The sequence below is a fragment of the Aethalodelphis obliquidens genome, unplaced genomic scaffold (assembly GCF_003676395.1).
Source record: "Aethalodelphis obliquidens isolate GAN/ISIS:26980383/991018 unplaced genomic scaffold, ASM367639v1 scaffold28, whole genome shotgun sequence".
Classification (NCBI taxonomy): domain Eukaryota; kingdom Metazoa; phylum Chordata; class Mammalia; order Artiodactyla; family Delphinidae; genus Aethalodelphis; species Aethalodelphis obliquidens.
This window is the reverse complement of record NW_020837972.1, coordinates 8,960,568-8,976,600: the sequence shown is the minus strand read 5'-3', so window position 1 is coordinate 8,976,600 and position 16,033 is coordinate 8,960,568. Positions and strand designations below refer to the sequence as shown.

General features: G+C 42.2%; 1 protein-coding gene across 5 annotated transcripts in view; it reads right to left on the bottom strand.

The window, feature by feature from the left end:
- Positions 1 to 11,495: 11,495 nt before the first annotated feature.
- The window catches only part of PTPN11 (protein tyrosine phosphatase non-receptor type 11), a 78,264-nt gene continuing 73,726 nt past the window's right edge, over positions 11,496 to 16,033 (bottom strand). For all 5 annotated transcript variants that reach the window (XM_027124630.1, XM_027124627.1, XM_027124628.1 and 2 more), the window contains one exon: positions 11,496 to 15,507. The gene's annotated coding sequence lies outside the window, so the exon portion shown is untranslated. The remainder of the gene's footprint in view (positions 15,508 to 16,033) is intronic.

The following is a 16,033-nucleotide window of genomic DNA, read 5'->3' as shown; positions in this document are numbered from 1 at the left end:
AGATGTCATTCCCAGCCAAGCTGGAGGTTCTTTGGACATAAGGATGCCTGGAATCTCTCCTAGACGTGCACAACCAAGAGCCCCAGTTCAGCTCTGTTAAGTGGGTTCATATCTTCAGGCACTGGACATGGAAAGCCCTGAAATGTAAAAGAAGGCTTTTATAAAATTTCATAAAAACTTGAGAAGCAGTCAATGGCCATTACACAAAATGATTTGCAGAAGTTTCAACTATTTTCACCTTCTCCAAACTGCCCTTATGAAAAAGACAGCTATAAACGTGAAGATTTTAGCAACCCTCTTAGGGTTTGTGAACACTGGTAGGTTGCAATCATTGTAGCAGTTAGCCTCAGGAAATGCAATTCTTTTCGCCACTGAAAATGCCTGCGATATTCTCCTTTGGTTTTCAAAATAAATTCAAATGAGCATCCCTCAAGACAAAGGGAAAGTAACAAATAAAATAAAAATAAAAACATCAGGCTTGGGGGAGTGAAACCAGGAGATGGAGTTTGTTGCTGTGGGAGGTGAACCAATTATTTTCCGTCTTACAGGGTCTGTGCCCCTCACCTGAAAAAACAGGGAACTGAAACTAATGGTCTCTACGTAGAGAACAGACTTGTGGTTGCCAAGGGCGGGAGGTGGGGCGGAGGGAGAGGGATAGACTGAGTTTGGGGTTAATAGATGCAAACTATCACATTTAGAATGGATAAACAGCAAGGGCCTACCGTACACTGCAGGGAACTATATCCAATCTTCTGCGATAAACAGTAATGGAAAATAATTTTTAAAAAGAATGTCTGTATGTATATAACTGAATTACTTTGCTGTCCAGCAGAAATTAGCACAACCTTGTAAATCAACTATACTTCAATTAAAAAAGAAAACTAATGGCCTCTAATGACTGCCACTTACACCTCACACACACACACACGCGCGTGCACACGCACACGCACACATACACACACGGGTGCGCGTGCACGAGCTCTAACAGGGCAAACTAGCTTCTCCTCCCACCCACCCAGCCCTTCCCCACATTGTTCTTAGTTAAAGGTTGTCCAACCTCCCAGGAACCCAGACTCCAGACTTGAGGTCTCCAAGTACCTTATCTCCATCCCACCCATCCACATAGCACACCAAATCTTGCTGACTCTCATTTTGTTATTTCTTTTTGCTTTTATTTATACAATGCTTATTATCTTCCAGAAAAATGGGCTAGGGGTGCTTCAAATATGATCTCTTTAAATCCTTACAACAGTCAGTAATGAGCACCTTTTATATTGCTGCCCAGCACCCACACCCTTTCTTCTGGTAATGGCACCCCGTTTTCTTTTGAGGATCACCCCCACTCTCAGTCCATGAGGCTTAGGAAAGGCCAATACACACCCCCTTCCAATGACCCAGGTCTGACCAGTGAGTGTGTGTATTCCATCCCCCTGGCCATAAGGATTCACTCAGGAATGGGTATGTGAGCTGTGGTGATCCAATTAAAGCCAACCTCATAATTTTTATAAGAACTATTAGGAAAGAGGTACTCTCTTTTCATAGGATTTGCTGAGGGAGTATGATGTAGGCTTGGAGATATTGGCAGCTATCTTGCCACCATGAGGAAAGAAACAGCCTGAATAGAGCCAACAACGAGTCAACAGATAAATCTCCAGTGACTTTACTAGAGCCTCTGGATCCAGCCACACCAGAAATTAAGCCAGTCTCTGGTGAGCATACAACACAAGTAGGTACCTTAGTGGGAGAATGAAAGCAGAAGATCTCAAGTAGAACAGTGAAGCATATGCAACAGCCCTGGGGCAGAAGCATTTTTGTGAAACAGAAAGAAAACCATTGTGGCTGGGGTGCAGAGACCAGGGACAGGCAAGAGTGGAAGAAAATAAGTTCTGAGAGAAAGGTAAGGACCAGACCATCCAGCGTAGGCCAGAGTAAGTATTTAGATATTTATTCTAAAGACAATAGGCAAAGTTTAAAGGAGAGGGTTAATAATCTGATTTGAATTTTGAGAAGTTCACTGGGGCTGCTTGGAGGAGAATGGACTGGGGTAAGGAAGAGAGCAGGGCAGATATTGGAGGGACCATATGGGGACCACTGTAATCATCAGGGGAGATAAAGGGTGGCCTGGAACACGGTGGCACGTGTCCAAACAGCTGCCCTTGGAAAGGCCATAGAGAGGAAGGGAGGCCGGCCACGTGCTCTATCTCTCTAGCTACATGAAGTGAAAACTAATGCAACGGCCAAGGCAAGATTTGCCGCCCCCAGCAGCCCTCCCGAACCACCGAATCGTGGAAAGCTAACACAATCAATAAATCCACAGCTGCTGGGCGAAGAGTGCTGCTGTGCATACATATAGCCACGAAGCAAGGAGCCGGGAGATATGCACCAGTTACATTCAGTTACGACTGAGCTTGCAAGAACTTGGAAGTTGGGCAAACTGTCTGCCAGACAGGACCCCTTGTACCTGTTTGTCTTTTCCTGTTTACACTCTTCAGTGGTTTCTTCTACTGAATGATATTTCCCTTGAGTTAAAAAAAATGGCAGATGTTCATTATGAAGGGGAAAGATTCCTTTTCAGGGGAGAAATTAGACAATATCACCTTGGCCAAGTGATCAAGGTTAACATCATCAATAACAGGACAAATGACACCATTCTGCCTCTTAATGGGACACACCGAGAAGGACACAACGTTGCCCACATTGTTTTTGCCAAAAATGTTTAACCCCAATCTAATCACAAGAAACAATCAAACAAATCCAAATCGACAGACTTAGTACAGACAAATGGCTTGTGCTTTTCAAACACCAATGTTGTGAAAGACAGAAAGAGGGACGGGAACTGTTCTAAATTCCGGGAGACTGAATCAAAAGGACTGCTAAATGTCATGCGTGATCTTTGATTGGATCCTGCTTCCCAGAAAAGCAAGACATTTGGGGGACAACTGAGGAAACTAAAATACTGACTGTATCTTAGACAATGGTGTTGTGTCAATGTTTAACTTCCTGAGGGTGAACACTGTATTGTAATTACGAAGAAAGATGAGGATGTTTTTAGGACTTGGGCACTGCAGCCTTGAAGGATGGAGTGTCATGATGTCTGTACCTGATTCTTAGGGAAAATAATGATAGAGACAGATAGGTAGATAGATAGATAGATAGATAGATAGATAGATAGATAGATAGATAAAGATAGGTAGGTAAGTGGGTAGATAGAAAAGATAAGTGGGTAGGTACATAAGATAGGTAGGTAGGTAGGTAACAGATAGATAGATGGCATAAATGTGGCACCATGTCAAAAATGGCTCTATCAGGGTGACAATTATGTGAGTGTTCATTGTACACTATTATTCTTGCATTTCTTTTGCACATTGAAATCTTCAAATTAGAAATTGTGGGAAAAATCAGTAACACTCACGCATATAGGACGTAGCCGGTGTCCTGCTGTCACTGTGATAAGTCATCTCCCTGATGGGGAACGCTGGGATCACCATGCACCCTGGTTTGACCAGGACAAACATCATTATTAACAGCACCCCCTGAAAAAATGCTCACCCTAGTTATGTCCAAGATGGTTGCCCAAAGTGGAGAGAAAACATTGCCATCATCTGACTTTTGAGATATCAGCGTGTATCACTCATTCATCCACCAAATGTGTACTGAGCACTTGATGGTGTGCTGAGTACAATGCTGAATAAGGTCAGGAAGTTTCCTGCCCTCATGAAACTGATGGTCTACAGCCGAGTTTGGCAAATTACAGCCCACGAGCCACATCCAGTCTGCTGCCTGTTTTTTAATAACTCGTGAGTGAAGGAAAATTTTACATTCTAAAATGGTTGGAAAAAATCAAAAGGAAAAGGAAATTTTATGACACATGGAAATTAAATGAAATTCAAACTTCAGTGTCCACCAATAAAATTTTATTGACACATAGCCCCGGTCATTCATTTACACATTATCTCTGGCTGCTGTCGTACGCCAGCTGCAGAGTCGTGACAGTGATGGCATGGCCCACAAAGCATAAAATATTTACTCTCTGGCTCTTTGCAAAAGAAGTTTGCCGACCCCTGGTCAAAGTTGTGTTTTCAGTGGAGTTCCCAGGGTTGCCAAAAGATGAAGTAAGATAACATGCAAGTGTAACAGTACAGGACCTGGCACTTAAGCTCTCAGTCGATGTGTGTTGGCTAACTGCCTCGATTTACTCATCTGTCAAATGAAGATAATAACTGCACCTACGGGGTGTGGTGGTGTGTGGATGTAGTCAGAGAATGCAGGTCAAGCCGTTGGCACGGTGCCTGCATCTGGCAATCACTCAACGAACAGCAGCTACTGGCTGTTACACACGCTGACTTGAGCAATGCACTCGCTGTTCACAAGGTGCTTGTCACATTTATTAGCATAATCTTTTTAATGCTTCATCCTGAAATATTTCAAATGTTCAAAACAATATATAGGACATATAATATAAACATACTATAAAATGTTCTAAAATCCATTAAAAAATGTGGAACATATAATCTTATAGTGTAAATACATTATAAAATGTCATAAAATCCAGAAGTATATGGAACATATGCTCCTATAATGTAAACAGGTTATATAATAAGACACACAAATTAATAACATGAAAAAACGGCTCAAATAAGCATCTTGGAAGCCATTGGAACCCCACTTGCCCCTCTCTGTTCTCATCCAGCCTCATCCCTTTCCAACGCCAAAGCAACAACTATCCAGAGAGTGGGGGTTATCGTCCCCATATTTTCCTTCAGAGTTTGACTACAAATGATTTTCTTCTCCAAACATTGTATTACTTGTTTTTGCATGTGGCTGCGCACGCAAAATAAAGGATCTCATTCCGTTCATCTTCTCCCACGATTTGCTTGTCCCTTTGTTACGATTTGTCCATGTTGACATGATCCACTCCTTTCCTATTCTTTCCCTACACATCAATCAGTGTATGGAAAACACCACAATTGATCCCATCCATTCTTCTGTAGAGGGGCATTTGAGGGTCTTCCATTGTTTTGCTCCTACAAACAACCGTTCTTTTATGTCTGTTAGCTCATTTTATCTGCACAGGCAGTATATTATGATTGTCACCCCATTCTCAGTGAGGTTCTGAAAGCTTAAGTTACTTGCCAAAGTCACGTGGGCAAAACGCATGACCTGGTCTTTACTGTCAGCCCGTCCCCATTCTCAGCTCTTTCAGATCAACCTCCTTCCCAGATTGAAGCAATTTCCCACTTATTGACTATAATAAAAGTAAAAGGTTTTTGCTCGACCATTACCTCTTGGAAGGGCTGTGTAAACTCTAATGCAACCCATGAATTTCGTTCACATCATCCCTGCTACGTGCCATCAGCTGGTAAATTCATATAACCCAGGAACAGGCTATGTCAAGGGCCTGCAAGACATTCCCAAGCCCTATAGAGAGAACATACATGTTTATTGGTTGAGCATCTACTATGTGCCAGGTCACCCACTGCCATTAAACTTCTCAACAGCCCTTCACAACAAGGTAGATTTCCTAAAGAGGAATCTATGGATCAAAGGCTTGAACTGACTTGTCCTATAGCCAGAAGGTGACAAAACCAGGAAACAAACTCAAGACTGTGGGATTCCAAAGCCCTGATTTTTCCCACTAAATCAACATGCCTAGAACAGAATGTTCCATCTCCTCCTGGAGTCTAAAACTCAAATGTAATTAACACCTTGTATCAAAACATATATTTTAACTTACCCTTAGCAGAAACTTGATGGTTTATTCTTATATCTAAAGAGAGGAATTAGGACTTCCCTGACGGTCCAGTGGTTAAGAATCCGTGCCTCCACTGCAGAGGGCATGGGTTTGATCCCTGGTAGGGGAACTAAGATCCCACGTGCCATGCAGTGCGGCCAAAAAAATAAATAAATAAAAAATAGAGAGGAATTATGTTGGTTCCAAACAAGGATCTTAGTCCATTTTCAAAAGTGGAAAAGGTATTAAACGCAGTAAATCAATTCACAATAGGCCACTGCTAGAGGCTCATTTGTATGGCCAAAGCTCAGGAGTCTTTTCTGTCCACAACTCAAACCTTTGTTAGATATTTTCTAAAACCTTCATACAAACTAACACTTGAGAGAATCCACCTTTAGAAAGAAGGAAATTGATTTCTGTATGAGAAAAAAAAAAAACAGTAATAGGGGAAGCAACCATCAAACATGTATGAATGAAGATGAAAAAAACTACTTTTTACAAGTCGAGAAATCTATCTGGACCCAGACATCTGTCACCTCCCAAACAGACTTTAATTTTAGAGTTTGCTTCCTTTACATTTTTTTCCCCTTCTCTTCCCATAGTTAGATGGATTTAACATATGCTTGGGATTTCACAGACTCGGTTTTGGTAGGTGCAATGTCTAAGAATATCTGAAGCTGTTTTCAAGACCTTATGGGATGACGTTTGTCTTGTTCTTTGAGAGCCAGTCTTTGGATTTTTCTTACTCTTCATGGCTACTCTTGTGATATCAAGTGATTCCCAAATCTCTGTCTGCAGACGTGAACTGACCCAAGCATGGGTATAATTTCCAACGACCTTTCTCTCCAGGTGGAAATCCTCCAGCGCAGCTCATCTCAAACGTGCCCACGCGTCCCCTGCTGATCTTGTAAAAAAATACAGGTTCTGATTCAGTAGGGCTGAAGGGGAACCTGAGACTCTGCATTTCCAGCAGTTCCAGGAATACTGTTGCCCTGTCTCCTTGACCTTCAGAAACAGCAGTGGCTTGACTAGGATGGCAGTAGTAAATGTAGGGAGATGCAACAGGCCAGGGATAGATATACTTTAGTAGAGTGGCCAGAACTGTCTGCTGGGTTGGACACGCAATGGGGGAGGGGTCAGGGACGATCCCTAGGTTTCTGACCAAAATAACAGGGTGGTGGTCATGCCAGGTCCTGCACCAGTGGAGTAGATGCTGAGACTGCCAGCCCAGATCTTAAAGAGGCAGGTGCAGCCTTCCCCTGGCGCTGGGCTTGACTGCTCAGAGCTCACAGCTGCCCCCAGGGAATCAGAGTGAAGCTACCTCCACCTGCGACCAAGTCCTGCTTTCCCCACCCTCCCCTGCCTCCCTCTCTCCCCTTCTCCGGAGGGCGTTTCTTCTGCAAATCACTTGCCCAGGAGTTCCTGTCGCAGGCTCCACTTCTCAAGAACCTGACCTAAGACAGATGGGGAAGGTCTCCCTGAAATCTTATGATTTAACCCAAAATTTTTGATTAAAAAGGCTTTGGGGGGTTTTTGCCTAGGTATAAGAGGGCTGGGGGTGCTGGGGAGTGGCACCTGAAGGGAACAGCGTTTCTTTTCGGGGTGATGTAAATGTTCTAAAATTGACTGTGGGGCTGGTTGTATATTAGCTGTGAATATACTAAAAACTGTTGAATGGTACAGTTTACACGGGTGAATTGTATGGAATGTGAATTACATCTCAATTTTTAAAAAGCAGTTTTAAAAAAAATAGTTAAAGCAATTATACCCCAATAAAGATGTTAAAAAAAAAATAAAAAAAATAGTTATCCATCTTCTGCCCAAAACAAAAAACAAAAAAGGTGACCCTTCTTGGTCGAGGCCCCAGGTTGCCTTCCCAACCTTACCTCCCATTCTGGCCTCCAGGTATGGGCTCCAGCCAAGTTGAGCCCTCCCCCTCCCCCGCCCCCAACCATGTGCTCTGCTGTTCTGTGGCTTTGCCTGCCCGCCATACCTCCAGGAATGCTCCACTGGGTCCCACCTCCAGCTAAGTGTGAAGCCCTCGGTCTCTCCCGGGATTCCTCAGGGGCCAGTGTGGTGAAAAGGAGGGGGCATGGACTTTGGAGTCAGACCCACCTGGGCTCAACAAATCCTAGCTCCCCACTTACTGCATGGGACCTCGGATAAGTCAGTTCGTGTCCCTGAACCTCAGTTTATTCATCTGTAAAATAGGGATCAGCCATTCATCCTACAAATACTGAGCTACCCAGGCACCATGCTAGGCACTGGGAACATGGCTGTGAGCAAAACAGATGGGGGAGGATACCTGCCTTGCAGGTTTTGAAATCATCTCTGGTAGTGTTTGGCACATTTAACTGTCATTTAGTAAATGAAGGGTATTATCATCATTTCCTTTTACTCTTTTAGTCTTGATCCAGGGCTCATCCATAGCTGTTTTATTTTCCATCTTGTATTCAGCCTGTGTGTGTCTCCTCTCCCTAAATGGGCCATCAAGTTCTTTAAGACAGGGATCAAGACAGATACTTGTTTTGTATTCCTCACAGCACCTAGTCAACGGCTCACTGTACTCATTAAAAAGTGGTTGAGGGGCCTTCCCCGGTGGTGCAGTGGTTAAGAATCCACCTGCCGGGTTTCCCTGGTGGCGCAGTGGTTGAGAGTCCGCCTGCCGATGCAGGGGACACGGGTTCGTGCCCCAGTCCGGGAAGATCCCACACGCCGCGGAGCGGCTGGGCCCGTGAGCCATGGCTGCTGAGCCTGCGCCTCCGGAGCCTGTGCTCCGCAATGGGAGAGGCCACAACAGTGAGAGGCCCACATATCGCCAAAAAAAAAAAAAAAAAAAGAATCCGCCTGCCAATGCAGGGGTCACGGGTTCAAGCCCTGGTCCGGGAAGATCTCATATGCCGTGGAGCAACTAAGCCCATGCACCACAACTACTGAGCTCGTGTGCCATGACTACTGAAGCCCGTGCGCCTAGAGCCCATGCTCCACAACAAGAGAAGCCACTGCAATGAGACGCCCACGCACTGCAATGAAGAGTAGCCCCCTCTTGCTGCAACTAGAGAAAGCCCGCGTGAAGCAACAAAGACCCAACGCAGCCAAAAAAAAAAAAAAAAAAAGTGGTTGAATGGATGCATGCATGCATTATTGTTTGGCACTTTTGAATCTGAAAGAAAATCTGAAGTAATTCTCAACTCACTGGCCCAGATAATTAAGACCAGTCTCACATGGTAGCTGGTATAGAGCTTTAGCATCCTGGTGATGGCAAGAACGCTTTCCCTCATCCCCACTGAGAATGACAATCACAGCAAGGCCCAAACCAAAATGCACAGACAGGTGCATCCCATATGCACCTAAAGGGCGGTTTATAGAAATTGATCCTGGTGACTCAGTAATTTCAGTCGTCAGTCAGTCATAGAGAATTAAGTATCTTTATTCCTAAACTCAAAATAAGACAGACCCAGAACTTGAAAGAAAAAAAAAAGGCAAGTGACCTAAAGAGTTCACAGAAAAGCGTAAACAAAGCATTTGAAAAGATGCTTGTCCTCCTTCTTAAGAGAGATGCAAATTTAGTTACACTGAACTATCTTTGTTCACCTATCAGACAGATGAGGGCTCAAGTCTGAAAGGTAGTTTGATAAAGGTGTGAGGAAAGAAGCTGGTAGGGCTATAACTAGGGTCAGCCTCACTGGGGCACAATTCAACATTCTACATCCAAGTAACAAATGTAAACCCTGGGAACCAGCACTTACAGTGAGGCATATGTTCAAAGTTGCTCTCGGTCCTTGGGGATAATGAGAAAGACTGTTCACGGGAGACAGGTGTGGACGAGATTTCCCACTGTATGCTCTTCTGAACCTTTTACACTTTGTTCTAAGTGAACGTATTATCTACTCAAAAAAAATACACACAATTTTTAAGTTCAGAAGAGCTTTAAGCCTAAGGGGGGGAAATTTTTTTAAGCAGACATATTGGTTAATGGGTACAGAATTTCAGTTGTGATGATGAAAACAATTCTAGCAACGGATCATGGTTTAATGTTGCACAATAATGTGAATTCCCTGCACTGTATACTTAAAAGTGGTTTAAATGGCCAATTTTGTTTTACCCATATTTTACAATTAAAACAATTTTTTAAACAAAGTAAAAGACAAGCACACAAGACCTCATGAATCATGAGGCCACATTCAAATACCATCACCAGGAATTCCCTGGCGGTCCAGTGGTTAGGACTTTGTGCTTTCACTGCCGAGGGCCCAGGTTCGATCCCTGGTCCGGGAACTAAGATCCCTCAAGCCACGTGGTGTGGCCAAAAAAAAAAAAAAAAAAATACCATCCCTTGGAAGACCTAGATCACCTGAGTTATCTAGGGTAATCCTGAATGAACAGATGTTATCTTTCTTAATAAAGGATGATTCATTAATTGTAAAACTAAATTACAATGTAACTTTATTGACTTTGTAAATTTATATGAAAACATTTACAATGCAGGAAAAAAAATCCTTTGCCTTATGACATGAACTTGATATTTCCCTTGAAAAATGTTATCTCAATAATGATTACATTCGGAATGAAACGGCTCATTCCAAACCATAATTTATACTCTATACTAGGAAGTCCTAGCAAAATTGGCCTAGATTATCCAACACAGTGAATTTATATTTCATCAAGAACTGAATGGTTAAAAATGCAGTAAGTAGATGCATGGATAGAGAATAAAGACACTCATAAATATGTACTATATTTTGTTGCAAAATGTGTCCAAAAGAGTGCTAGAACTGCCACTGGTATAGATCATGACAGAGAGAGTTATTCTTTGTTCAGAGATGAATGGAGAAGCAAGAGCTGAATAGAGAAATAGCTATTTGCCTTGCATGTTCATTTCTAAAAAGAGATCCAAAGAAACTGGCCTTGACTGAACCCATAAGAAAATGAAAGGACAGTTTCCCTCTTTCTCTACACACACACACACACACACACACACACACACACACACACACACAACTTCCCCCACTGGTCAAGAATAAGCTTAAGTGATCCTCACCATTGAATCCTAACTCCCTGTAATTCATTCCTCTATGTAACCATCAATTTCAGTTAATACCCTTATTGTTTACTCTAATCGAATAACTACCTGTATAACTGTTTTATTCATCCATTTCCCAGTCCCTAGCTTCTAGTGGGGATTTAATCTTTGCTGAATGGAAGAGAATTTGTACCCAAAACGGTCTATGGCCTTACCAGGTAGAGACATGACAACAAGTCTGAGCAACACATGAATTTCTTTGTCCATAAACCACCCACAGATTCTTTTTTAATATATAATATTTATTTATTTATTTAGCTACGGGTCTTGGTTGTGGCACGTGGGATCTTTAGTTGCGGCATGTTGGCTCTTAGTTGTGGCATGCGGGATCTAGTTCCCTGATCAGGGATCTAACGTGGGCCCCCTGCATTGGGAGCGTGGAGTCTTAACCACTGGACCACCAGGGAAGTCTAATCATGTCCTGTATACATTATACAGACATACTTTTTACTCGCTATTTACTCATAAGTTCTTCCAAATAAAATTCCCTGTCTCCCAAAGCTACTCATAAAATAGGCACTCAAATGCTTGAGGAACTGATTCATTCATTCTGAATTCCAGGTTCCCTTCTAGATAAGAGCTGCAAAACGTCAGCATTTGGCTAGTATAAGAGGTTAAGGGACGTGTAATCCCAGTTTTTCCTGGACATTTCAGATGAAGTAAATGACAAATACCATAATATACGAAAATGGTTTTATTCCTAATTTTTAGTTCCCATACAGTTTACAAATACACTTTTACTCTGATAATACGGCTTTGCAACTAGCAAAGCAGTTGAACTAACACCCATAAATACAGGTGAGGAGACAATTAACATCCACTAATGTTTCTCTACATAAACTATTCTTTTAATGTCATTTTTTAAAAAACAATTTCAAATAGACTACATAATATACGTGGGCAAAAAGGCAATTAAGTGAATCTCTTGAAACACTAATGTATAATAAACAGTGCATATTATCAACATTTACATGATTCACATCAAAATGATGACATCCTAAAACGTATTCCTTTTAAAGGAGAGATTTATCAATAAAATATTACATATCTTTTAATACTCTGGTACAATACTTCATATACTGCAGGAAAATTAACTGTAGATCTAGTCATCGACTTAATAAAGGATCCTTTTCCATTAGCTTTTATTAATAAAAGAATCACAACTAGGTCATAAATAAACAGGCAAATTATTAATTACATGATTTGAGGTTTAGGATGAAAACTTGTAAAAATTAGTTTGATATACAGCAAAGTTATACAACACACTAAAACCAACTGTTTAATATTTTTGCCTTATGTGAACTGCCCATAGTAAAAAAGGAACAAACTTTTTAAGGATGGAAGGTATAATAAACTATATTTTGGAACTTATTTTTCAAGAGGAAGAGGAAAAAAGATTTTAACGAAATTAAGGGCTAATACAGATCCTAATAAAGGCATATTGAAATCAGGGAGGCCATGTGCTTATGATGTAAAACTTTATTCCGCCAACAACATACAGAAAACAAAAACTGCACTGGGTTTGTACTTACGTCTACAGTCTAAGTTTCCCTTACGGATTAACAAGCTACAACAGAACACTTCACAATTGCATACCTTTTTCCACATTCCTCTCAACTAGAAATAACCCAGGACATTATATTAGTTCTTAAAAACCCTAGTAACCCCTTAATAACCCCTAAAAATAATCTTGATGATTTTCTTTGCTGTTCCAAAGCAACTGGGCTCCGTAAAGAATGCACGAACACCAAGAAAGTAGTACATGTATTTTCTCATCCCCATTTAGCCACATTTGTAAAGTCACCAATTTCAAAGGGTGAGATGACCAGAATTTTCAGGAGGGCCACACACTGGATACAAGGTGTCTTTTTGTTTTGTTTTGTTTTTTTTTAAAAAAAAAACAGGCTATTAAGACTCTGAAATTTGGCTTTTTTAAAAAACCCCAATACCACATGCCAGATAATTTCTTCACCCCAAATATAAAATCCTATGCTTGTAATTTTAAAATACTTAGCCAGCTATGGGAATATTGTGCAAATTTAATGTCTACCAGCAACGCAGAAGCAGACTACAGACGTGTAGCTATCACACCTATTTTCCAGGTAACCTGATTCAACTATTACTGACTGCTGTGGTCCCAGGCCCTCTGACTTCCTCAGAAACCACCTCTTTGGAACTTCCATTTCCACTGTTTTTTTACACCCGCACCTCAAGCTCACCTCCCCCTCCCCCATCTTCACAGCCCCTCCACGTGAATCCATCCCATGTAGTCTTACCGGAGAACCTGCAATCACCTTTACCAAACACACGACAAACCTAGGCAACCTAGGGACTATTAATCTTGTCTTGGCATCAGTTTACACCACATAATAGGTGCTGACTTCGTGGAGGGAAATCTAAATGAAATCAATGTCCTATTACAAACGAAGCTGGCCAGGATCAGGTGTTTCCAAGTGCAAAAACAACTGATCTTAAGCTACAGGCAGAGACGTTAATGCAGCAGATATGTTGTACAATCAAATCCTTGTATGCTGGTGAAAGACCTTGCCCCCAAAGTCCAGAGTCAAAACGTTATCGCAAAAACGAGGACCATTCAATGTGACAATGCAATACAAATAACAGGATTCAAGATCCTTGTTGCAAGTACTGAACTGGAATCTCTTTCTTTACAGGCTTGACAAGAAGACAGCAGTCATTTACATTCCTCTTAGAAGGTAATTACCTTCAACAATTCTAAGTTCAATGGATGGGGGGGAGGGGAGGTGGGGGGAGAAGTCAATGTAATTTTGTCTGTGAAAACGGCAGCCAGGCTCTCCCCAAACAACCTCAGGGTTTCAAAGGAGGTAAAGACCTCAGAAAGGAGCTACTAACAGGGTTGGATCTAGTCCTTCCTTTTCTGGAGACAAAGCAAGAAGAATTCGATTAAGGAGATCGTGACTTAACGGCAAAGCTGCCGTGGCATTTTATTATCTTTACAAAGTCCACCAAAGATACTTCAATTGAAATACACTCATTGAATGATGATTCAACACACAGGGCAAAGAGGGATGTCTTTGGAGAAGGCACTTCAGGTAGAACATTAGCAAATCCTACTGCTTGGTTAAAACAAAAATGAGCTACTGCTAATTCAATCTGACTAGTGGCCTCACGAGAACTGCCCCTCCGCACTGCAGCCTTGACTGCGTGCATGGGTGTGGGGCCCGACTGAAGCCAGGGGCGTGAAGAAAGCACCCCATTCACCTCCCTCTGCAGTGGCCAGGGCAATGAGGTGGCTCTGCTTTCAAATGCTCTGCCCTCCCGAACACACCCAACCTTAAGAGACCAGTTTCCCAAAGCAATGGTTTAGAACATATGCTAAGAGCCAGCAGAACTGGTTCAGGAAGCTCGCTGAAGGCCCTCTGTTTCTGCCCGACTTCCAGCTTACAGCAGCTATCATAACCAGATTCAGCTTCCCAAGGTCACTAGCAGCTTCTACTTTTGCTAACCTCTTTTTTTAGCTGTTTTTCCATGGCACTGGTTCTGACGGTCTGTTACACTGGGGGCCTCCAAGGAACCTCACCTCCATTTCATGCCCTCGTGCAGTCTCCTCTTCCCAAATCGGAGCTGGGCCTGGGACTGGTTTTAATCAATAGAAGGCAGCAGAAGTGATGCTGTGACAGTTCTGGGTTTAAGTCTTAAACCTGGCCACTACTGCTTTATACCCTTGGGACCTCTGAGCTGCCATAAATGTGGTCCAGCTACCCTGTGGGCGAGGCCACGTGGAGAAGGTGAGACCTGAGGACCGCATGCAGATGGAGAGGCCCAGCCATCCTGCCAACCACGAGTGACACCAGCAAGACAAGGAGAGGAACCGCTCAGCTGAGCCCAGCCCAGTTTGAAGAGATGGGGAAAAGCCAGTTGTTGTTTTAAGCCACTCAGTTTTAAGGTGGTTTGTCAGCAACAAGTGATAACCCAAAACTGGTTATCCATAGATGCATTTTTTCCTAAATACAATTACTCAAATGAAAAGAAAAGATGACAAACGTTTTCCCACCACGAGTTTCTCAGTCAACAGGCTGAATGGTAATTGGTCAACTGCTAAGAAGAAACCATGCCTTTTATCCTAAGTTCCCATGATTTCCGCCCCCATGATTTTTCAATGGCAATGCAAGGGGAGACAGTCTGGGGCACTGGCTTAATTATTATTTAGCCAAAATAAGAGGCCATCAAAATGCATTATCCACTACTGGATAAGTGATGATAAATGAAATTGTTCTCACTTCTATAGGGTGTTGTTACTTAATTATCCCCAATCATTTCTCCTCTTACAAGTGCCCTATCATTCCCCACAAAGCAGGGGGGAAACTAAGTTTGTTGAGGTTATCAAAAGAAAAAATGCCAATAACTAGAATTTGAATCACCATCATCTGGAAAATATAGAGCACAATTTAACTGCTTCCTCAATTTAAAATAAAATTCCATAAAATATAACACTGTCTACATCATAGAGATGATTTCTTCTTATCTGAGGACATGAGTAATTGGAAATCAGGTATTGTTGAGTTAGAATACAGTGGTCTTTAAATGGTTTCAAATTTTGCTTATCAAAAGGTAGTCAACCACAATGCAAGCCTTCCAAATTCAAATTCATTCTTCATGTAAACTTTCTTGCATCTGTTCTTGATCTTTTCAGGGAGAGGGGGAAAGTCCACATCTGGCAAAGAAATAAGTTAGAATTTTTAAGGAGCATACATCTAAAAGTTTGGCAAGGCAGTAAACCATTTTAAAGTAGATTTAGAGCTTTTAAATATACTATTCATTGAAATGGGAATTTCGACGTGAAATGCTAAAAACTTACCTTTTAAACATACATCACACAATTGGGTCCCTGTCTAAAAAGGTGAATGGAAGGAAGGAGACGTACAAGGGAGACGAATTCCCAGCATCAGAGCTGGAAGGGATGTGGAGTTGAGCCAGTCAGAGGCCCAGGAAGTCCAGTGCCCTGTGTCATACAGCCAGCCAGTCAGAGGCCCACTGGGGTGAAAACTCAGGCATCCTGACTCTGACCATCCAGTGCCATGTCCCCACAGTTCCTAGATCCCTACAGATCATCTCCCAGCACAGCGTGGGTTAACCTACTTTAATAAAAATTGCAGGAATGATGATATCTGCCCTTCATCACCAGTATCAACCATTTTTCTGTAAGTGCTAACCCTGCCCTTCACAGAATTAATTCTGTA